This window comes from Bacillus rossius (genome assembly GCF_032445375.1).
Source record: "Bacillus rossius redtenbacheri isolate Brsri chromosome 4 unlocalized genomic scaffold, Brsri_v3 Brsri_v3_scf4_2, whole genome shotgun sequence".
NCBI classification, from domain to species: domain Eukaryota; kingdom Metazoa; phylum Arthropoda; class Insecta; order Phasmatodea; family Bacillidae; genus Bacillus; species Bacillus rossius.
This window is the reverse complement of record NW_026962011.1, coordinates 44,282,895-44,308,066: the sequence shown is the minus strand read 5'-3', so window position 1 is coordinate 44,308,066 and position 25,172 is coordinate 44,282,895. Positions and strand designations below refer to the sequence as shown.

The 25,172-nt window shown below is 40.3% G+C and overlaps 1 protein-coding gene across 1 annotated transcript in view; it reads right to left on the bottom strand.

Moving 5' to 3' along the window:
- LOC134541869 (protein dachsous) overlaps window positions 1-25,172 on the bottom strand; it is a 650,601-nt gene that overhangs the window by 165,921 nt on the left and 459,508 nt on the right. The window lies entirely within an intron of this gene.

Here is a 25,172-nt window from a genome sequence, read left to right as displayed (position 1 = left end):
GACGGTGGCCCCGCAGGGAGAGGCAACAAGGGCGTAAGTAGCTCGCCCGTCCTCAAGAGGTGGAGGGGAAGGAGGGGGGGGGGGGAGAGTGTGCTTGATGGATGCGTGGATGGATGAGAGTGCCGGAGCCCGGACAGACGCCTGGGGTGTCAAGAGACGCCGCCCTTCCGAGACTCACGAGCCATCGTCGATGTTTTCTCCGCACACAGGTTTCATGTGCCCGGCACAGGCTTCCAACGTTTCGTTAACACACGCTTGTCAAATTCGTCCGTTGTGTTTATTTGTTTATTGACGTGACAACGTCTAATAAATCGATGAACGCCGGCTGCATGTACGAAAAAATTGTGTCCCGTTACGCACATTGTCCCGTTACGCTCATTGTACGCTTGCGCCACATCCATCTCTCTTCCACTCGATTGGAACAACCATCGATTTGACTTTTTCGAGGCACATTAAACTTGAAACACTCCCATTAGTTTCCTACTTTTCCTATCATCGTCCTATCCTTAACAGAATAACACAGATTGGAAGAAGTTAAAAAGCAAACACGTATAAAAGTTATAGTTAAAATAATCTCTTCGTTAAAGTAATAAAATATTTGAATTAATGAGTGCAAATAAAAGTAAATTTATCAATTAAATTGTATATTTCATTTCACTCCTTCTTTGCATCCTTACAAAATAGTGATAATTCAATAAAAATGATTCAATTTTATTCATAAAAGTATGCAATCATTTCATCAATGTTTTGTTATGACGTTGTCACGTTAAACTATCGTCCGTAAACCGACTTTACAGACAACCAACTTTTTTTTTTTTTTTAACATGAAACGTCTTTAAAATCACACCGAAACATTACGGGTGCCCGATCAGAAATTTGTTCCGTAACGGAAAAGGTCTATATCGTCTCGCCTTAAAAATTCCCTTAACTATTAGTCTTGGAGATATAAGTGCTCGCTGATACGAACTTGAGTTTTTACGTCACGGACAGGTGGGTTGGTCTCGCTCCTTTCTACTCAGTGCAGCTCGCGACTCAGACGTCATAGCGCGGTGGTTCGTGTATCAATTAAAAAAAAAAAACAAAAAAAAACGTATTTTGGAAAATTTTTAAACGAAAAATTGTAATGTAAGCCTATACAAACGTATTAAAATACAAAATGTCAGTAGTTTCAGCCCGTGGAAGAGCCAGCCACGCACAGGAACCCCGGAGTCCGGCGCCGAGCCAGCAAAGACTGTCTCTGGAGCGTCGCAGAGCCGACGCGGCGCGCTCAGTGTACGACGCCGACTCCGCGAATTGTCGTCGAATATATAATCGAAATTAAAAAAATATATATATATGTACCATCCAGTGTCAGCTTTATATTAAAACGTTTTAGTACGCAGTCCACGTTTCCTTTCCATTTCAGACCGTCCCACTAAGAGCGAGCCGCTGACACAGACGTCTCACGTTAAAACCAATGGCCGTGCGTCCCGACACAACCCCGCCCAATTATTTCTTCTTTATTGGTGGCAAAGTTAAGGTGATACGTAGAGACCTGAAAAATTCGCGGGTTCATTAAGTGCTATGCTAAAATTAAAATAATTATACATAGGTGCTGCTTCTGCCATTGGTCCACTGTTAATCTGGAGGACTGATGGCCAATTAGAGACCCTCACTCATAGAAGTGTCGAATCACAGGCCACCCAGTCGTGACGACTCACAAGTCAGCAGCCAATGAAGAGTTGGCCTTTGCCCGAGTGTGTAAAAGATATTGGAGTCCATCCTAAAGGTCATTGAACACGCGAATTTTTCCGGTCTCTAGTGATACGTCTTCTACATAATGTTAGAAAGAAAAATTTAGCTCTAACTAAATGTTCAAAAATGCGAGGTAACCATTACAAAATTTAATCAAACAGCTAGTTTACAAGTAACTAAAATGTAATCAAAAGCCAAAACTTTCCTCGTTATCAAAACAAGATAATACTAAGTAGTAGGTAATACATTAAAACCAGTCTCTCACACATTCACACACAGATTCAAGCAATAGGTAAGCCGCGATGTGATAATAGCAGGTCGTTGTTCCAAAGCTGTTTTTATGCAGGTGTTTGAAATTAACAATTTTTTTTATTGCCTTGTTGCCTGCTCGAGTTCGTTGCATAGCTTGCTACTCGTGGCTGCAAAAGATCCTGACAAACATTTAAACAATAACAAGTGCGTATCGCTACATTTCGTAGCCAAATAAACCTTTTTTTTATAGAGTGTACATTTAAACGTATTTTTTAAAGAACTGTGAGGTATTACTAGTGATGATGATTAATCGCGAGCAAATCTGATTATCTAAAATACATCGATGACCTTTGGCCGTGTTTGCAAGGTTTATTTTCTTACACGCTCTTATCGGAAAAATAAGCTCGTTCCACACTTAACTCAACCGACGATGAAATATACACTCCATTATTGATAATGCATGATTATCTCTAAAATAACGAAGCCTTATAAAAAGTATTTTTTTTCAACAATAAGTGTAAGAAGACATAACAAGGGATTGCAGAATAGCTTGACACAATTTACTTCTGGGTTGTAGCTGCGTCCAAGGCGAATATATCCCCGACGTTATGGACAACGTTGGAAGTCACCATCATCAGGGCAGAGTTACCTACTGCGGTTGTAACATGTTCTCCTGCCTTTTAATACTCTCACCTGAGAGGATGAAGTGTTTCCCGATTGGCTGCAGCTGTGGGCCAATCACAGCCTTCCTTTCGTCTGGTTGGCCTGTTGGTTCGGCCAATCGGAGCTGGGCTTCTGTGGATTGGCTGGCAAAAAAGTGGCCTATTCTATTCTTACTGGCTTGGGCTGACAGCCAATCGGAAGAGAAGATGTCACTGATTTGCCAGCACCCCGCAGCCAATCAACAAGTGATGTTTGCCCGAGTATGCAGGGGATCTTGGCGTCTATGCTGGAGGGCATCGAACCTGCGAATTTTTTCCTTCAGTTCTAGTTATTCGACACACGGATACACTTGCGAACCGGAGCTGACGTGAAATGGGCTAACAGCCAATGACCGACTTGATTGTCTACATGTTCGTGTGGTCTTGACCTTGCGTCAGAAATGAACGCGAAATTTGCAGGGCTCTAGCTGTTTAATTACGTAATCTGGACAGTGTGTCGACTGCGTAAGTCCATGGCACGAGTTTTTAACAGTTCTGTTAGCAAACAGGTTGTTCAATGTCGGGACCCGGAATTGTGCTTATGAAGTTAGGGAACACACTCTTAAACCACGGGCCCGTTTGTAGTTTTACTTCCCCATCCGGGGTTAAATACTGACGGACCCAGTTAACACACAGTAATTGATAGTCGACGATAGTATTTTACGCCTACTCTGAACAGGAATATTCGCCCACCTAACTCCAGACTGTACGAGTTGGGCCCTCTGGATGTCCGTTGTAGGCTCTTTGGGTGTTTAATCTATGCAACGATGATGGCAGTTCATTTTGCCGTCTCTCTCTCTCTATTTCTCTCTCCCCCTTCAACGCCCCGACAGATACCCACATCGCCATCAGCTTCCTCCAAGATCGAAGACGGCGTCCTTTCAAAGGCCGTGGCCCAACATCGCCGTCCGAACGCATAGAGTAACAATACGGTGCAGCTAAGGCTGTAAACACAGAGAAGGATAAGTCATCGTTGCGAGCGGCAATGAAAAAGGACTCTAGGCGGACAACCAAGGCGCATGTTCGCGAAAGACTTAAGTGCATAGATGGCCAATCTATTTCTTTTCGACGGCCACATATTATTTTTTTTAACCAATCTTAGGGGAGTACACATTAATAAATATTAAATTTCTTGCAACAATTTTAATGTATTATCATATGGGATAATAAAAAAATACATTATGCAGCATTCGACGAAGGAAAAAAAAAATTTAAAATTAAGAATACAACCCTTAGAGAATATAAAGTATAAATATATAGCCTAATTAGTATCTAACATTATCTAAATCTGTGAGAATATATTATGGCTTCCGAAAAGTGTCTGCTGAAAACGTATTCTTCGTGTAAATGCAAAGAAATGCGGCTGATACTCAGTAGACCTTATATTTATTGGTTAGAAAATTCTTCAAGCTAACGAAACGATTCTGTGGGTCAGATTCGTTCCACAGGAGGTCAGTTGTACATTACTGTCTTAGAGTGACGCTCAACGCAAATGACAGTGGTGAGGATCATAGATATGACATAAGAACATGGGTCATTTCATATCCTCAGCAGAAAAAGAAACATCTGAAAAAAAAATTAATCGCAAAAATTAATTTTCGTGGTTTCTTGCAGTTTCAGCTTGTATATCGAAAGTCATTTTTCACAAAAAAAAAATCGCTGTTTTGCGAACCAAAAAACTCTCCCGAAGGATGACTGAATAACTTTTCATTGAAATGTGAGATATCGCTCACATGTGTTTCCCATGTTGAGTTATACTTTTAAATGGAGTTTCAGCTTGTTTCTCAAACCATGTATTTTTTCCAAAAATCTTTCTTATTTACAATATCAAAATAGATACATAATTTAAGCTAGATTCATGTACCAAGGTAATAGTACAATATTTCTGTACTCTTTATCTGAACGCGTGTGCAATGTATAATATTTGTGTTCTATTACAAACAGTTTATAACACTTGTTAAATTTAGCGTTACCATTATCTATTATAACAGTAGGTACGGGTGGGGAAAAATTTATTTAAAAAGTTGGTATTGAACTGTGGAGTATACCCGTATGTTTAGTATATTTTGTTTTATGTGGTAACACATAATGGCTCAATTATTATTATTTATGTTTGTATAAAACAGGTTAATATAATTTCCGTGGGTGTTTGTGTCGAAGGGTAATTCGTTGGAAAATTTTCAAGTTGTGCAGAAAATCTTCTGATAAATTACAAGAAAAATTTACTGGATGGTACTTACCCGGAAAACTAACATATCTAGTCAGGATAGTGGAAAGGGGGGAAAATAAGAGGAGGGTGTAGTGAGGGGAGGTTTTTGAGTGAACGAGTACACCGCGGTTGAGTTGCTGCTCGCAGATATTCCACCCTCCATATCCCCCGCTCCCTTCTTTTCCCCTTCCATGTACGTCATTCCTCCTCCACCTTTTCTTTTTTCTCTTTTCGTGACCGCCCCCGCCTCTCGTGTTGCCGCACACCCAGCTACGACGACACGGCGATAAATTAGCTGAGCCCGGTTCGGGGCTTGGGGGCGAGTGCCACCCCCCCCCCCTGCCCCTCTAGCGCAACTACAAAACCTTTCATCCCAATCACCCGTTACCGCTCGTCCGAAAAAGGTACAGTTCTGGCCATAGCGAGCACTGCGCAACAACACTTGGTAAAGCTAGTCAGCAAGTCTGTCCATTCACGAGATAGCCTCATGGCATCTTTTTTTTTTATGTGTCAAAGGTCACGGTCTTTAAAGACTTCTTACAATTTTTTTAAGGTTCTTTTTGCAAAACACTTTACAGCTAAAAATAATAACAGTCAAAGCGTTAAGGGGCCCCTTCTGGTAAAGGGCGTATCTGTGTTAGTAAGGTGGGATGATAAGTGCCACGCTCGGCTAGTATTTCCAGCGCGGTATAACCTCTAAGCGCGATGCTATGAACTGACGCACAGTCTTCTCGTCGTGCGTAGGACGACTACATATGATATTACAGCGGTGACAGTAACATTAAGATAAAAGTTGCAATGCAAGGCCCTTAAGTGCTTTCTAGAACCTGTACCGGTTGCTTCGATGCCTTAACTATAATTCTGAAAACACGCCTTTTAGCCATTTTAACTCTTCTGAAAACACAGTTTAAAAAGTTAATCCGAAAACCAAACTACTTGTCGGCCCTCGGCGAATTTTTGAATGCTTTTCGTAAACAGACCTCACTCGAATATCTTGAGCAGTTTTCAGATCGCGTGGTTTTTCCTGAATTTCCGCACACCGCATGTGTGCCCAAGTAGGCGGGACCCTTAAAAAAGTATCTTTAAAGATTTTCTCGTACATATTGTATAAAATATAAAAAAAGAGAGAAAAATATTTATATTTCATTGTAGTTACAGATGTTAAAAAACTAATTGTAGCTAAATTTGATGACGTTCAGAAGAACAGCAACAATATGATTTTTTTTTTGCGTTGATGTGGCCAATATTAAGATATGGAAAAAAATTAAATGAAATATGAGGTGGATTTAGGGTCAGTTCGGGTTTACAACAAATAGCTTTGTTGGTCCTAGTGCAACTGGGGACACCCCTTGTGGGTACACCTATACCTAAGGACCGAACAAATTCGCGGGTTCAATGACCTGTAGGATGAACTCCATAGTTATACGTACACTTGGTCAAATGCCACCCCCTCATTGGCTGCTGTCTTGTGAAACGTCCCAACGTAGCAGCCTGTGATTCGAAACAGCTTTGGTTAAGTGTTTCTCATTGGCCCACAGTCATCCAGGTGAGTTGTGAGCCAATAGCAGAGGCAGCACTGAGGTATAAATATTTGTATTTTAGCCTATCGCGAAATGAATTCGCGAATTTTTCTGGTCTCTACCTATACCCCACCCTCCTCTTTTTTTTTCATGAACCGTCGATGGCCCAGCAGTGTAATAAAAATGCAATTTTTTTCCAAACCTAACTAAAAATTAAGTGTATTTGTTTGAGAGGGGCCTGTGTTCGGGAAGACTCTAGGTGCGTCCCAGGCCGAAGCCTGGTAGCATGCATCGTGTGCTTTGTTCCGGGAATTGGCCAGCCATGGCAGCAATTGATGCCATGAGTAACTCCCGACATCTTAGATACAGACTATAACTAGTTAAGTTTGGCCCAGGTAAAACCCTGCATAGAAACGGTGTAAAACCCTGGGCTCATTAATGCGGGGTTAAATATTGCAAGCATTAAAGCAGGCAGGTTCAGGACATTACAAGAAGGAAGATCCAGGAATAAGAGTTTTTTCAATCGTGCTGTGGGTCGGGAGCTCGGGTCTTTTGGCCCACACTGGTGCTTGTTGGCATCTGGATTTGTGTGCAGTGGCGCGTGCGACCCTGGAGGCGGCCGACGGTACTCGTCGCTTTCCAGTCAGCCAGAGTCAGCGCGCCAGGAAAAGAAGAACGTGTCGAGAGAGAAAACAGCGGGGCTCCAAAAACAGTTTTGCCGCCATTACCGTATACATGTCTCTGCCTGTTTCCCCCCCGCCCCGCCGGCTGACTGACGTCTTGCCCAAGCACCTCGGTGTTCTCTCCCGCGCGCCGTTGCCACACCCGGTGAACTGTTATCGCCGGCTTTTGTTTTTCCAGGGTCGTCGACCTTCGGCTTCGCATCGAAACGTGGCCAATGTTCTCGGATTTTATTTTTACTTTTTTTTTTCGTTCCTTCTTTTCTCGCCCTCCTTCACCCCCCCCCCCCCCCCCCCCCCCCCACCAACCCTCCCCGCCCCTTGGACGGCACGACGGGGGCGCTTGGGTCCGCGCGAGGTCGCGTCTGACTGACGCGTCGGCTCCGATGCTGCAGACGCGGACGTGGCATTTGATTGGTGCACGCCACCTGTGACGTCAGGCGCTGATGGCACAGCCGCGCGGAACGGGTCCGTCTTGCCCGGAGCTGGCGAACTTTGGAACTTTCGAGGACGGACAGGTCTGTAAGCACCATCAGTAGAGACCCGGAAATTTCTCGGATTCATTTAGTCGCAAGCTAGAATGCAAACCTTCACACTCTCGCACTGTGTTTATGATTGGCACGCAGTTGTTTGGACACGCCCGTCTACGACCGTGAGCCAATGATGCCCAGCTAGCAGAGAAGTAAGCGAATCAGGTAGTGCCAAAAAACAAGGATAAAAATGTTCTCGCTAAGAAATAAACCAATCGGAAAGTAAACCTGGGTCGAGCACACCTATAACTTTGAATTCTATCCTGAGGCCAGAAGAATCCGCGAAATTTCCGGGTCTCTAACCATCAGCTTCTGATGTCATGAATAGAGACCGGTAAAATTCGCGAATTCATTTCGCGATAGGCTAAAATACAAATAGTTATACCTCAGTGCTGCCTCTGCTATTGGCTCACAACTCACCTGGATGACTCTGGGCCAATGAGAAACACCTGACCAAAGCTTTATCGAATCACAGGCTACTACGATGGGACGTCTCACAAGACAGCAGCCAATGAGTGGGTGACATTTGACCGAGTGTACGTAGAACTATGGAGTTCATTCTAGAGGTCATTGAACCCGCGAATTTTTCCGGTCCCTAGTCATGAATAAAATATTCGTCATTAAGAACCATGATGCGTACAAGACAACTGTGAATACCGCGCGTAAATAATTATTTCCAAACAAACGTTCTAATTGTAGGTTTTTGTAATTTCATCTTGGGCACCATTTATTGAAGCGAAACTTCCTTGGACGCGATGATAGTAACATTTCAAGGCCGCGTTTTAATGCAACGTTTTCGTGAAACAATGTTGCGAAACGTTTATGACGCGAAAAGCACAGATAATAGGTACTTGGCCAAAGCGATATAAAAAGAGCACTATGTTATAAACGTTCCTGGACTCGTTTTCATGCTCCTCTTTGTGCGATGATTCGTCCCCACCCAAAAAAATAAAATTAAAATAGAAGCGATAGAGATATATGAACGAAAAAATAAGACAGCGTGTGTGCACATGAAATCGTTTCAGAAAATAGGTGTCAGTCACTTAAAAGTAGAGGTTTGAATTGCCAAAGAAGTTTCATTTCTATCACGTGTGCTGAGTAACACGCGCTCCCCCTTTTTTTACTTGTTTTGCAATATGTCGCTTTGAAACGGAAAAAGAAGTACCCGAAAAAGAAATTGTAAATGTGTGTAGGCATGAAAATAGCAGGTTTGGTCAGAATAAATATTAAAATCTTAGTCAAACTAAAAAAGAATTATTGAAGTTCCAATAAAATATATATTTTTTTACATTAATCCCTCTTTTGTGTGAAGCTCTCGAGCAAAGCCAAGATAGGCCTAAGTATCCATAGCAATATACCGTGCAGCCCTCTATGAATGACCACGCGAACCAAATGCATAATACAAGTGAACGTGGTACGTTGCTACAGAAAATCTACCAGACAGCAAGGTCGGACAACACGGTTAATTCCCAAACAAAGGTACCGTCATCCAGAATTCAGGCCTCTACCGGTTTAACCCCAGGCAAATACCCGATACATCTGTAGTCTACCTCGCGCTTGGACTGCAGAAAAGCATAAATGGCGAACACTGTTGCCAGATTGATATTGCGCCGCTTGTTAAAACTGTACTATATCTTATTTTGTGTATAATTGTTTATGACAAGTTTTGATTTTTTTTTAAATCTCTATTTTTGTTGATTTTTACAGTTGACATTCTGAAAGGAAAAAAATGCTAAACACCAAATATCATTTCAAAAAAGAAACGATTTGTAAGAGGGTGGTCACTGTTAATAGCAAGACATTCCATAAATTATGTGATATACTCAAAACAGCATTTTTTTTAAATATTTAACTATATAAAACAACTCATGAAGAAAAGGGTTTGAAACAATTATGACAGATTTCACGAATGTCTAATTAGAAATAGAATTGATGAAATACAACATTGCTACCAATATATTTCAACATTGTAAAAAATATTTCCCAAACATAATATTTTTCAATTATACTCAACTAGTTAAAGTACCCTGCGTTGCCCGGGCTAAACACATCATAATGTAAGGAACATCACTACCGAGTTTCAAGTCTGTGGGACATACATACCTCAAAAACGGGGAAATTTTGATTTTAAAGTCCCATTGATTGCACAATCTCGGTGCATCAAGGCATCAGACTAAGCGGATGGGTTTCGCCAAGGAGAAATATAGAAAGTACCCAGACCTTACTATATGGCCGTGTGGTGGACAGAGAAATGAGAACAAACTCGTTGTGTGTGTGTGTATATATGACCTAACGCCTATCAATTTACCCCTTTTCCACTCCCTTAGGGATGGAATTTCATGATTATATGTAGGCTATGTAACTCTCCGGAACAGAAATTATCTATATGCAAAAAAAAATCATGTTGCTGCGTGAAAGTACAATCACAAAAAACCAATTTGGCATTTATAGTAGATATATTATAGGGATACGTCAGCCCGTTAATACACCATTCAATAAATTCTGAACTGAGAATGTTTGTAAATTTACTTCTTTTTTATTTAAGTCATACTGTTTAACAAATGTGAATTTTTTTTCTTTATATATCAAACTTAATTTTTTATGTCGGCATTTCTCAACAGCAGAGTTTTTTTTTTTTTTTTTTTTGGGTGGTGGCAATATTCCGTCCGTTCAGTTGCGTCTCTCTGCTAGAGCTTCTGGAAGCAGACGTGCGAGCGAGCGAATCTCCTCGCAGGAGGGAGGGGAGCGAGCGAGGGAGGGAGGGAAGATCCTCCCCTCTTCCCAAACTCCACCCAAGAAGCCCGGACAATATGATAAATGTGGTTATTAACCGACGTGTCCCGGCGGGGTGGGGGAGTGAGTAAGGGGGGGGGGGGGCGATGCCGCGGCCGATTGCTGGTAGTCGAGGCGTGCAGGAGAGGAGGAGGGAGAGGGAGAGAGAGAGAGAGACAAAGACGGACGATGCGAGGAGGAGGAGGCTGGATGATGTAGGGAAGGGAACAATCTCGGCGGGCCCAGACGGGTGTCAATCACCGGACCGCGCGCGGGTCCCGCTAGCGCGACCGGCAACACGCACACACGTGCTCGCCGGGCCGGTAAGTGGGTTCATTACAATGCGTCGCGCCGCGGGGGGAAGGAGGGGGGTAGAGCTCCTCCGCTCCCAGCACTTCCCCCACACTTCCCCCCTCCCGAGGCTAACACTGATACAGTCCCGGCGGAGAACAAGAGAGAACAGAAGACGGTAGCGATCCCCCCCCAACCGGAGAAGAGCATTCCGCGCGCGCCTGTATACCGCGCGCGAGCGCTGAAGGTTAGTTTCACACGATCAGATTAAAGCTTCGGGACAACATTCCATCTTTCATCGGGTCCGATCCCCTTCAGTTACACGTGACGTCACTTAATCATCCGCGATCGCGGCCATTTTCACGTGAGAGGGATCGAATGTTCTGACAACTCCAAAGTTTTTTTTTTTTACACTGGCATGCTAAATATTTTCTATAGTTCAATTTTTTCCATTCGAAATTCAAAAATGACTCTTAACGCTACCATGGCAATCAAATGCATTCCGAAACAATTATTATTTTTTGTGCTAAATAAATAGGCAATGCGAATTTAATTTTTTATTATTATTATTTTAAACTGACATAAAAAAATATTTTAATAAAATTTCCCAGTCTAGGTGTTAAATGAACTAAAAAAATTACCTGTGTAAGCAAAACCGCTTAAGATTGTTGTCACAGCTGCGCTCGAAAGATGAGGATTTAAATACACCACTTTGAAAGCGTTACAGCTTAACCGATGACGACTGATGGATTAATCTTCGTGGACCCAACATTAAACAGCTCATTTGCCAATAGAAACCTGTGTCATGGACGGAGATGGTATGTTGTTGAGTTTGCGAAATCTCAACAGCACTTTGTACGTTCGAGTTTAAATGTAGTATTAGTAAGGGTTTTTATATTTTATTACAAGCATTTTTTAGTACGTTCGTCAAATAACTGCTAATTTTACATTGCTATTAAGGCCACGGAAATGTCGCAAATTACTGTAGAGACATGCAAAATTCGCGGATTCATTTCGCATTAGGCTAGCATCAAAACAACTATACCTTCGTACCACTTCTGCTATTGGCCCACATTTTATCCGGGGAACTGTGAGCCAATGGGAAACACTAAACCAAGACAGTGCCGAATTACGGACAGCCTAGTTAAGACGTCTCACGCGTCAGTAGCCAATGGACAGGTGTCATTTCCGCGAGTATTTAAAGGACTGTCAAATTAGTTTGCCATTAGGCTAACATTGAAAGCCTTGTGTTTGCTCTAGCAACTTTTGCTTTTCCATTGGCTGATCTCTAAGTGTCAACCTTTTTGTTCTCTTTAATAGGCACTAGCTGATTCGCTTACTTCTCTCCTAGCTGGGCATCATTGGTTCACGGTCGCAGAGGGGCGTGTCCAGATAACTGCGGTCCAATTACGAACTCTGCAAGAGTATGAAGGTTTGCATTCCAGCTTGCAGCCAAATGAATCAGCGAAATTTCCGTACTTATAATATAATAAAAAAAATTGTTTCTACAGGATTGCCATTTTTTTACATGCTTTATATTAGCTTCACCTGTATGTTTGTCTGTCCGTCTGTAACTCTTTCGACTAAGTTTTCTTTTCTTGCAAAGCACATACTTTTACCAGTTTCAATTGTTCCTTCCTCTGTGCTAGCCTTTCAGCTTGCTTAACCACGCCGAAAAAAAAATGTTTTTTTTTTTTTTTTTTTTTTTCCGGTAAATTCTAAGATTATATCCATACATCTAACTGTAAATGATTGTCTGTCCGTCTGTAACTCTTTCGACTAAGAGTGAGTGTCTCATGATTGTAAAATGTCCCACAAATTTTATTACGCTCGTTAGCCGAGCGGTCTAAGGCGCGCGACTTCTGTGACGTTAGCTTTCGGATTCAGCGATCGTGGGTTCTACTCCAGGCCACGCCGAAAAAAAAAATTTTTTCCGGTAAATTCTAAGATTATATCCATACATCTAACTGTAAATGATTCGGAGAGACTTTACCATTTCTTTGTGACGTTGCAACTCCAAATAGTTATCTCAGATGGTACTAGTTAGTGTCGGTAACTCATTTCCCTATGATAATTATACATAAATATAGTTTAAAAAACTAAAAAAACATGCTTTTAAAGAATATCAAACTAAAAAGTTAAAAATAAATATAGTTTAAAAAACTAAAGAAACATGCTTTTAAAGATTATCAAACTAAAAAGTAAAAAATAATCTTAAAATTTAATTTATGACAATAGTATATAAGCAATACTAGTATAAATGAGAAAAAAGCATGGGGCGCTTAATATACAAAAAATATGGCACAAAGCGCCTCAAGCTTTTTTCTCATTTATACTAGTATTGCTTATATACTATTGTCATAAATTAAATTTTAAAATTATTTTTTACTTTTTAGTTTGATAATCTTTAAAAGCATGTTTCTTTAGTTTTTTAAACTATATTTATTTAAAACAAACAAGCACGGAATTGTGTGTAACAGTTGAATTCTGCAGTTCTCTTGGCGAAAAGCAAGCAATGTTTGCCTCAAGCGCAGAAGACAAGAATTTGGCTTGGCTGTCCCTATATACAAAAAAAAAGTTAATGTATTTTTAAGGGAATTAGGCCTCGCCATTGCGATTTCAAAAATTTCGATACTACTTGCAATAAAAACTTCTGTGCTAAATGTTTTGCTGTTACACGGCATAGGACTAGCTTTAACTACTTGTTGATGGCAACACTTTTTGACTGTTGTGATTACCATGGCAGTTGCAGTCAGTCGCCCGCGTGAAATAATAAGTCATTTCCTCGTTGGCGCCTAAAGACTAGAGTCTGTTGGAAAATATGTGGTTGCAACCTTATATAAAATGCCTAGCAGATATGATTTATGACTTCATATGCTAAAAAAAAAAAAAACTGTGATAAATATTTTTAAATCAGGATTAGCTACAGCAAAAAAAAAAAAAAGAATGAGAAATACGCAATGGAGGGGCGTAAATCTCCTTTTAAAAATATTAACTTCCAAGGTGGTATTCTTTCTGGCGAGTTCCCTTTCGAGCCATCAAACAAACTTGCAGCGTCAGTCAGCCTTTGCAAATGCGTCGTTTGTTCTGCGAAGCACTCGCCAACACGTGGACCTTGAAAAAAAGGGGGAGGGGGGAGTGGGGTTCTGTCATAACTTAGAAACACACAACTTAGAAACACATAACTAAGAAACACACAAGATAGAATCTTCTAAGTTATGACAGTCCTAAGTTGTGTGTTTCTAAGTTGTGATAGTTCTAAGTTATGATTGTCTAAGTTATGCCGTTTCTAAGTTGTGTGGTTCTGCGTTGCGTGTTTCTAAGTTATGTGTTTCTAAGTTATGGCAGTTCTAAGTTGTGTGTTTCTAAGTTGTGATAGTTCTAAGTTATGATATTTCTAACTTATGACAGTTCTAAGTTACGTGGATTTTTTTCGAGGTTTCTAAGTTATGACAGTTCTAAGTTTTGTGTTTCTAAGTTGTGTGTGGTTCCCAGGGGGAGTGGGTCTCGCTCCGAGGGCGTGGCCGCCGGCCAGCGCTGCTCCGCCCCCCGGGGGCACGCCCCAACCATGTCGCGGGAACAGGTCCCGGGTCACGTCTCCGCGTTTCTTTACGTCCGGCGTCGACTTTCCCCGGCGGCTCGCTCGGAGGAAAAAGCTTTGTTTGAATCCAACATTTGCTTACTACCCGGCTTTGCCGAGTCGTTACCACAACGCCGAAATACCACAACGCCGAACGTACAGTAACGCCGAATACCTTAACGCCGAATGCCAAATTGACCGCAACGCCGCCGGGGTGGGGGGGGGGGGGGGGGAAGGGGGAGGGGGGGGGGCACAGGAGCAAAATGAAAAACAACTGAATGAATTTGTGTGCTAACCTTACCTAACCTAACCTTTGTGGCAGTCCTGCAATGACATTTTTCGGCGTATATGTATTTCGGCGTTAATGTATTTCGGCGTTGTGGTAATTCGGCGTTGTGGTAATTCGGCGTTGTGGTACACAGCAGTTTTCTAGCTGTCGGCGTTGTGGTCAATTTGGCATCTCGGCGTTGTGGTATTTCGGCGTTGTGGTGTGTCCCCGTTTTAGAAGACCCCACCCGGTGAAAACTGCTCCAATGTTTGCGATCCCTCGGCGTGGCCACACATTCACGACGGGGGTTCGCCGAATAAAACAAAAACAACGCGACGCCATATTTCGGACGCACGCGCGACCTGGACGCCTCGCAGGTGTGACGGTAGTGGAGGGGGGAGAGAGAGGGAGAGGGAGATGATGAGGGCGAGGAGGGCACCGTTACCGCAATCACAACAGCCGCGGCGGGGCGTCGCGCGAACAAAGCGGGAGGATCAACAGCCCCGGCACTCGCACGGAGCAGCCGAGGCGTCGAGGCGAAGGGGGAGATATGCAGATACTACGGGACGACCACCGAACATATCCGCGCAGACAGGGGCCGCCCTTCGCGGGGGAGGAAAATAAAGGGAAAAAACTTCGGGCCATTCCACACACTTTTAGAAATTACAGCAAAATCTACGGACTTTTCGACGAAGAAGAAAAAAAAAAAGCCCCGCCTACCCGGGCACACTCACGGTGCCCAGAGCTTCAGGAAAAAACAAAGTGATTTGAAAACTACTAAACCATTCCGAGCTGGGTCTGTTTACGAAAGGCGTTTAAGAGTTCGCCGAGGGCAGGAAAGTCCTTTTGTTTTTAAACTTTGTGTGTTTTTTTTTAGAAGAGTTAAAAATGGCCGTAAGGCGTGTTTTCAGAGTAATTTTTATGCTTAAAACAACCAAACCAGGTTCTCGAAAGCACTTAAGGGACATGCATTACACCTTTATCTTAATTTCTTCGCCATATAATGTTACGGTCACAACTCAACTGCGTGCCAGTTCTGAGCCTTGCGCTTAGAGGCGATACCCCGCTAGAAACACCAACGAGCATCGCACTTATCCTATCGCCTCACTAACGCACATACATACCTGACTAGGCGGGCCAAATAAACGAAGAATTCTTCGTAATTTAAAATAACTGAATCTTCGTAGAAACTACCCCTTTTTCGACTTCCGAGATGATGTATCGTTCGAAACAAAAGAAAAGTTTCCTTACTGTAGACTTAACCAGTTTTAAAATGTTTTGTTAAAATACTAAGATTACAATTTTGGATTCATATTCAAAGTAAGTTAACTCAACGTCCGTAAATTTACGAATATTTTTTTTAACCAGCCTTCTTCGTAATTTGAAGGTGAACAATCTTAACAGTACACCAGCAAATGAATTCTTAAAACCACATTCAATTGTTTACAAAGTATACGTCAAAACCACTGCCACCTTATCGTACAGCGAAGATGATCGTTTCTGTACATTTTCTAAATTTAACTTTACGTAAACTTTCATGTATTGTTTGTATTCGCGTCTTAGTACAATTTTTGACAATATAATGTATTACAAAAACGACATAATTAGGCGATGTATAAAATTAATTATTTAATTTAGTTAACTATTAGATTTATTTTAACTGGCAATGAAAATCAATAAATATGTGGAATGTTATTTTTAATTTGTTAATTTAAATAATTTATTAAATAATATTGTAATAATTAGAAATTTATAATGCAAATAAATTATATATACGGGAACATAACCTCTCTTAATTAAAAACACTTGGAAAAGTTTATAAACACATCTTCTATCACTAATATTCACAATAATATTTTTAATTATATGAATCAGTATTCTATATCATTGAAAATACAAGATTTGTATAATATTTATTTGTATGTAACTTTTTTTTTGTACGTAGCCGTTTTATCATCATGTGAAAAATATCTTTGCATGGTGCACGAGCGTCATAAAAATTCACTTTTTTTTTTATTTTTTCATAACGTGCCTAAAAATATATGACTTTAAAAATAATCGAAAGTAAAGACACGAGAACGCAAATAAAAAAAAAGAAAGAAAGACGGCAGGTGAGGTGCTCGGGCCTCAAACTCTCCAATCCGAGTCGCCGGCGGACTGAGAATGAGAGAAGCGCTTCCGGTAGAAGAATGTCTCTCCCCCCCCCCCGGGCTTCATCCTGCCGGGATAACGGGCGTCCGATTGGCTCTTCGTGCGCTGCCGACGGGGAGGCAGCGGCCGTGCGTTTACCCGAGGGAACTTAATGAAAAGCTTCACCCGCAGGGCCCCGCCTGCGGGTCGTGACCGGACACCCCTTGCCCCCCCCCCCTTCCCCCTTCTGTTCAACTACCCGCCTAGCGGTACCTCCGGGACTTCGTTCTCGAAAAATGTGTAATGATAAATGCGCCTGGTTGCACAGGGGCCACGATGTTCCCAGAAGTAACCCCCCCCCCCCCCCCGGGGCCAAAGGTTACGTCCTAACAATTCAAAAAACTTATTCTATGAGTCATTTAAAAAAAGCTTGATGTACTCATCCAAAGAAATTTTTGAGAACTTTCAAGATTATTATTTGATATTAAAATATTTGTATAACAGATCTGCAATAACGAGTATACGTATCGAAGGGAAACTCACCTTGATCATATGGCTCATAATTATCCTACGCGGTATTAACAGAACATAAATTTAGCTGTTCCTCTATTTCATAAAATCATTTTCACAGGGATCTTAAGAAAAATTATAGTTATTTTTTCTAAAAAAATAAAAAAATAATATATACATCAATCTCTAGTAATGTCATTTAACTGATGAAAATATTTCTGTTATATTTAAGTAAGGTTTAATATTGTAATAATTTATGTACTCGTACTTTTCTTTAAAATATTAAATTTAACTTTTATGTGTATATATTTTCTGAAAAAAAAAATGTTATATTTTATCTTATATTTAAATGAATTTGTCTTCTTTTTTTTTTCAAATTTTATAAAAACCTATATAAGTTTTCTCAAATTATTCTTATTTATAGGTATGTTTGTCAAGCTTGCTTTTGTGAGTGCTAAATTTCCCTGTTTAATTTAGTGAACTGTAGTCATCCTTTCCAGTATAGCTTTCCAGTATTAACTGCGCACATTAATAACCATAATAAAGTCCAATTATTGAATAGATGATTAGCTTTTCCATGATTTTTAAAAATAAATATACTTCAATGAAACAACAATGAAAATATAATGTAATGCACCAATTTCGAAAGAAATACTCAGTCGTATATAAAAAAACGTATTTAATATATGCAAAAATAACCATAGCCATTATCGTATAAAGTTGAAATATATATTTCTTGTAGTATTACGAACTATTTGCAACTGGTCTCGAGAGGAATATTTTGTTATAAAAATATATATGTGTAGTGGAAAGTGCTCATTTTTCGTGGAAGCGAAGAGAAATCATTTAAACTGGAAAACACTTAAAAAAGACTTCCACAAAACGTAACGATTTACAAGTAGTGAGTTTCAAAATACTATACCATCGGGAAAAAACTGCCATTTTTTACTTTGCCTTGGATTTATGTTCCAACAGCACACAAACATAATAATAAAAATAATATGCATAAACATAATAATAATAATAATATTCATCTTTGGTTCGTGTATTACTTAACATTTTTTCAGTAAATTTCCAGTCATCGTCTTTGCGTAGTTATTTCTGTTAATATTTCTAAGTATTTCTGTTTGCGGTTTCGAGGGATATGGCTTTGACAATCAGAGACAAAGTAGCATTAAAACTACTACAACACGATGTTTATTTACAAGTTTCGTACCTCGCCCTTCGCAAAAAAAAAAAAAAAACTGACGGGTTCGTGCGATGACCCAAACGGCTGTCCGTCAAAGAATATGTCGGATACGGAAAAAGAGGAAGGGAGGAAAAATAATAAAAACCCCGAAGCAGAAAAAAAATATATATATAAACTGCTGGCTTCAGGTGGCGTTGATAATAACGCCAGATACACCCCCTTCCACCCCCCCGAAGACCTTTTTAATGTGACTGCCCGTTGCGAGAACACTCACTTAAGAGACGCATTATGGCAGCGGGGCCCTTTCTCGGGACGTAATTCAGCATGGCGGGGAGAAGAGAGGCGCATTCGTCACAGCGGCGATATTTTCGACTCCAGCTGGGAGCGGGCTATACGGGGACGGGTCTCTCTCCTTCATGCGCGGCCATTCCGCCATTAATTACGTGGCTCGCGAAACCAGGCCTCATTTCTCTCCCGACCAGGAGGACGCGTGGTGCGGCCAGTCGAGGCTGGACCTCGCAAGTCCGTTCGAGCCTAGCATCATCGCGGCGTCGCTGTTATCGCGCGCCCGAGTCGCCGCTTCGCACGCCACGCGCCACGCAGTTCGCTTCCGTTTCCTTGTCGCTCATTTCGTAGAGACCGGAAAAAAATTCGCGAATTCATTCATTTCGCGATAGGCTAAAATACAAATAGTTATACCTCAGTGCTGCCTCTGCCATTGGCTCACAACTCACCTGGGCCAATGAGAAACGCCCGACCAAAGCTTTATCGAATCACAAGCTGCTACGTTGGGACGTCTCACAAGACAGCAGCCAATGAGTGGGTGACATTGGACCGAGTGCAGGTATGGAACTATGGAGTTCATCCTGCAGGTCATTGAACCCGCGAATTTTTCCGGTCCCTACGTCATTTGGGTTTACGGGCCATTCCTGCGGATGTTTTTTTTTTTTCCATGTAAGCTCTCTTGCGATCCAATGCTTCGTCCCGAATTCAGTCGCCAGATCTTCACCTTCAGCTACCTTCCGTTCCAGGTCTGTATTTAATATTTACTTTCCGCACAATTGAACCTTGCCGACTTTTTTGAGTGGCTAACCTTTTTTACCAAATGAAAAAAAAAATTATATATTATATCGCATCCTTCTTGCATGATTAGCTGCCAAAGTTGCATGTTTCATGCTTTTGTGCATTATGGATAAGGAGAATTAAACTAACTATAAAAAAAACTTTTTGCGTTTAAAGTCAATTTTGCTGGCTACTAGGTGATTTGATTTAATGTTGTTTTTTTTTTTCCAGTAGAAAGGTTATTTAATTTTACCTAACCTTTTAAAATTATCAGATGTTTAATGATTTTCAAAGGCTAGATAAAATTAAATCAATGTTTGTGAAATAAGTTTTAACCATACCACTCCTAGGCCCTACCATTGACTTTAAACATAAAAAATTTCAGTTATGTATTCAATTTGTTTCTCCTTATCCATATTGCAGAACAATGTTAAAAAATAAACTTTGCCAGATAATTGTGAAAAATGTACGTTCAATATAAATTTTTAATTTTGTTGAAGTTCGGCCACTCGTAAAGTCTACAAGTTTACCGTGTTAAACGCAAATATATATAAAAAAAGACTTCGAAAAAGACATAAACTTTTAACATCAGGGGCGCAAATATGTAGGATACCCACAGTTACACGCAGGTGGCCAAGGGGGGGGGGGGGGGGGGGGAGAAAGTTTTGCGTGTGTGTTTTTATCGACACAAGTCACTTCTGGGTGGGGTGCTTGTGTGTTGTATGCTACACACATGCTGGCCTATATGCATGCAATAAGCAGTAAAACTTTATTTTTTTTTAAAATACGTACAAAGTTTTCCACATAGTACAGTTTTAACTAGGGACACCTGTATTTCGTGATTTAATTTCATGTCAAGGTATTTCAGAAAACATTGTAGCTTTTTCTAAGAGCCATGGCAAATTGCGAGGGTTCAGCAGTACGGTGACCACATTCTCATTGGCCCCGTCAAGAGCGGGACGACACCTCTCACCGACCTCAGTCAATAACCATAGAAGAAAAGCTACAGTATTATGTGAAATACCTTGAACACGAAATGCATTCGCGAAATACAGGTGTCCCTAGTTTTAACGTTCACGTTTACTAACCCCGTTTCACAATCACGATTTTTGCCAGCGCAAGCGGGCTCCCTCAGAGAAAGGCTTCTTGTATCCAAGAGTAAGGGAGAAAGGGAATCTGTGCCCCTCCCCCCCACTCCTGGAACTAAGAAGCCCCTCGCGGACTGTACCTTCACACAAGCCGCAGCTGAAGCACACACGCCCAGGTCTCGAGAGAGCCGTCGGCGTGAAGAACGAGTCCCAGATTGGAAAGTATGGCCCGGAGGACCTGGTGAGGACCTGGGGGGTGGTCGCGCGGTGGTCCGGCGACGACGCGCGCAACCCCGCGCCACAAAGGCGTCCCTAACGAAGGCGACTCGTAAAGCAGGCGCGCCTCCACCCCGCTCCCTGCCGCTCACTGCTGCATCCTGACGCCCAGGACTCTCCGGGAATTATTATTGTCAAATGGAACAGAAACCTTCCTGTCAAATAAAAGATATGTGTAGGGACCGGAAAAATTCGCGGGTTCATTTGTGTTATGCTAAAATTCAAATAATTATACCTTAGTGCTGCTTCTGCCATTGGTCCACTGTTAATCTGCAGGACTGAGAGCCAATTAGAGACCCTCACTCATTGAAGTGTCGAATCACAGGCCACCCAGTCGAGACGACTCACAAGTCAGCAGCCAATGTACAGTTCGCATTTGTCCAAAAGTGTAGAGGATATTGGAGTCTATCCTGGAGGTAATTGAACCCGCGAATTTTTCCGGTCTCTAAAGATATATCGTAGCGACCGGAAAAATTCGCGGTTTCGATGGCCTTCGGGATAGACTGCACATTCCCCTGTACACTTGGGAAAAATAACGCAAGTTCATTGGCTGACTGACTTGTAAGCCGTATCAGCTGGTTGGTCCGTGATTCGATCCTTCTTTGGTTTGAGAGTTTATGATTGGTTGAGATTCGTCCACATGAACAGTAGTACCCCCAATAGCAAAATCATCTCAAAGGTATTAAGTATTTGAATTTTAACCCATCGCCGAATGAATATGCGAATTTTTCCGGTCTCTAGATATATGTACAGTTGTACCTTTACTTAAAACAACTACATCACTACAAAATAGTGTTCGCAGTAACACATGGGTTGGGAATCCCTACCAGGTACATCCAATAGTTATAGTTATTTGTAAACCGTTTCCCGATATCTTTATAAGCATTACAAAACAAAATACAATCCAATTATTCAATATTTAATCTATATTTTCCATGGTTTAAAAAATAGAATTATGCTTTGTATGAAACATCAATTAAAATATAAAGTTATGCGCCAATTTTCGTAAGAAATACTCAGTATTATCTCAAAAAACGTGTTTAATAAGCGGGAAAATAAACCCAGCCACGTGTTGTTTAGAGTTACAATATATTTCTTGTATTACAAACTATCTCTTGGCATCTGGTTTACAAAGGAATATTTTGTGTAAGTAGAGATAATTTTCACTGTTCAGCAGCCGATGTGATGACAATACAGTTTGCGACAAATTTAAAAAAAATTTCTTATTGTTTAAAAACCATTCATTCTTTACATTACGGACTATATTATACCTGCTAAATTCATTTTCTTCCCTTATTATAAAAGCGATCAGAAACATTTTAAATAATATTTTATGTAATTTAATTCCGTCATGAGCATTTCAATTTAAGTTTGATTATAAGTATTAACGGTCTCTATGAGTTTATAAAAAATAACTAGCCAGCTAATAGTAGCGCTAACTTGGTACATATCGGGCTGTTTGAGTTGCCACACTAGTCCAGGAAACCAAGACTTTAAAAGGCACAAACCTGTGAAAAATTTGTCCAAAGCTGAATTTTTGCACAGTGGTAGATTTGACTATGCTTAATAACATAACAAAAGTTTACCGCTGTAGACCTTGTGCGTATCACCGAAAATTTGCATTTAAGTCCTAGATGACAGCGACTTACATCAGTCCATTAAAATGCTACCCATTTGTACAGTTTTTAATTTAGACTGTCCATAAAATCACCAAAATAATCTTGAGACTCTAATACAGCCATTAATGTTGTAAAAAGCATAAATGGTTAATATTAAAGATATGATATTAAGCGATTAATTCATGACATATATTTTTTTTTATCTTTGCCACCCAGATAAAAATACGATTTACACCAATTTGAAGAGCCCAATGCGAAAAATGTCCAATTAAATGTGTTTGGTTATACCTTTAGCTTTAAGACAGTATATTTAAAAAAAGTATAACGTAATTAGTTGGCTCATTAAAGCGGCCCGAGCGTTGCAGTGTACTGCGGCCGTACTGATCTCTCACGGCCACCGCCGTTCCAGCGCGGCATTGCGACACACTGCGTGCTGCGACACTCATTCAACTGGGTCTTATTTAGGGATTACTTAAAACATAGCTAATTCATATGAGAGGGTGTATGTTACATGTAATGAGATATGCATTTTTTTCTTATATAAATGTTTTTTGATACAATAAAATCAACAATAAACGATTTCTGCTTGGAACTTGAAAATGAAAAACTCTAGAGGACCTCTGGTTTTATATATGCATGGGTTTATTCTGTTTCAAAACTTTTATTATGAAAAATTATTTTTTTAGAAACAAAATTTGTTTTATTTTATTTCTGATACATTGTTTTATTTTCGATCAGAACAATGCAAAATTTTAATGTAGCCTGTGTTCGAAAATATTAAATATTATATATTTACTTCTTTAAAAACAGTTTACTACATAAAAATTGAATAAAACGATTCATCGTAAATTTACTCTGAGTTTTTTTCACTTTTATAACATAATTCCTATAATAATAGGTTTTTTTCAGAAAATAAATAAAACACGAGTTGTATTGTAAAATGTATAGGTAGCATTACATATTCAATTTTTTTTTATAGGTTAATGTATTTGAGTGCTGCGCCTAGCTGACGTCGTTGGATTGCTAGTGGCAAAGAGCGGTGGTGGATGTTTTTGCAAGAGTTTGACCGTATTTTATGACCCTGCCTGTGAGAGGGTGTTCGTACCAGAAATCCTAACGGTTAAGGAAACTATCCATTCTCTGTAGTCACGTACGGGTGTGCTACTCGCGCAATATCGTCAAATATCACAACTTTCCGGGACGTTCGGTCATTTCTCGGTTAGCTCTGGTTTCACCATAGTAAACGGAACAAAATCTTGTCTGTAGTGATTTCATATTCCTATTACCGTAGTAGTATGGCGTTTGAGGACAAACCAAGTTTGCTGTATACTGGGAGCCTACTTAAAAAAAGTATTTATAGAGTTATTAAATTATTTACAAAACACAATTTTGTGGATCGTTTGGGAAATTATCATTTAGGATTAACTGCTCGTTATTGGTGTGATCACAAGGGTTATATCGGTAAACTTTTGACATGTTACTAAGAAACGTTTATTCTACAACAGTACAAAGTTTCTGCTTTGGGATAATTTTCCATGTTTCTTAACAGCGAAATTCGTCCCGACCTCAAGCCTACTTCGGCAACCTCACAGTAAGTAGTACACACTACACGGCTCGGACAGCTTCAGCGGTCAAACAAACTGTATGAGACCCTTAACAAATATACCAATTTAAAGATCAATAAATATGCTACAACGTTTACTTTAAGCGATTTCCATGTTGGGCTCTTTAAGTTTATGTAAAATGTATTTATATTTCCTCAAAAATTGAATGAAAGAGAATTCGTTAACTTTAATGATTTAAACTGTCTATTTTATAGAAAGATGTTTAAACTTTGTACTTTTTATCACTATCCTCAGATAGGGCAATGTTTCTAGATTATTTTGGGTTCCATACTGTCAGTCTACTCCATAAACTGCATTTGCAATATCCATTATTGTGGATCGTTGCAAAAAATTGTTTGGTGTGACGCACAAGGTTTGCATCGGTAAACTTTTGACATGTTACTAAGAAATGTACATTCTACTACTGTACAAAGTTTCTTCTTTGGGATAATTTTCCATGTATTAAAAACCTTTGTTTGTTAACAGCGAAATTCGTCCCGACCCGAGCCTACTTCGACAGCCTCGCAGTAGTATACACTACGCGGCTCGGATCGCTTCAGCCGTCAGACTAATTGTATAACCTTAACAAATATACCAATTTAAAGATGAATAAATATGCAACAACGTTTACTCCAAGCGATTTCCATGTTGGGCTCTTTACGTTTATGTAAAATGTATTTATATTTCCTTAAAATTGAATAAAAGTGAATTCGTTAACTTTAATGATTTAAATTGTCTATTTTATATAAAGATGTTTAAACTTTGTACTTTTTATCACTATCCTCAGATAGGAAAATATTTCTAGATTATTTTGGGTACCATACTGTCAGTCTACTCCATAAACTGCATTTGCAATATCCGTTATTGTGGATCGTTGCAAAAAATTGTCATTTTGGGCTTAACTGCTCGTTATTGGTGTGACGCACAATGTTTGCATCGGTAAACTTTTGACATGTTACTAAGAAATGTACATTCTACTACTGTACAAAGTTTCTTCTTTGGGATAATTTTCCATGTATTAAAAACCTTTGTTTCTTTACAGCGAAATTCGTCCCGACCCGAGCCTACTTCGACAACCTCGCAGTAGTACACACTACACGGCTCGGATCGCGTTAGCGGCCAGACACATCGTACTAGGCTCTCAACAAATAAACTAA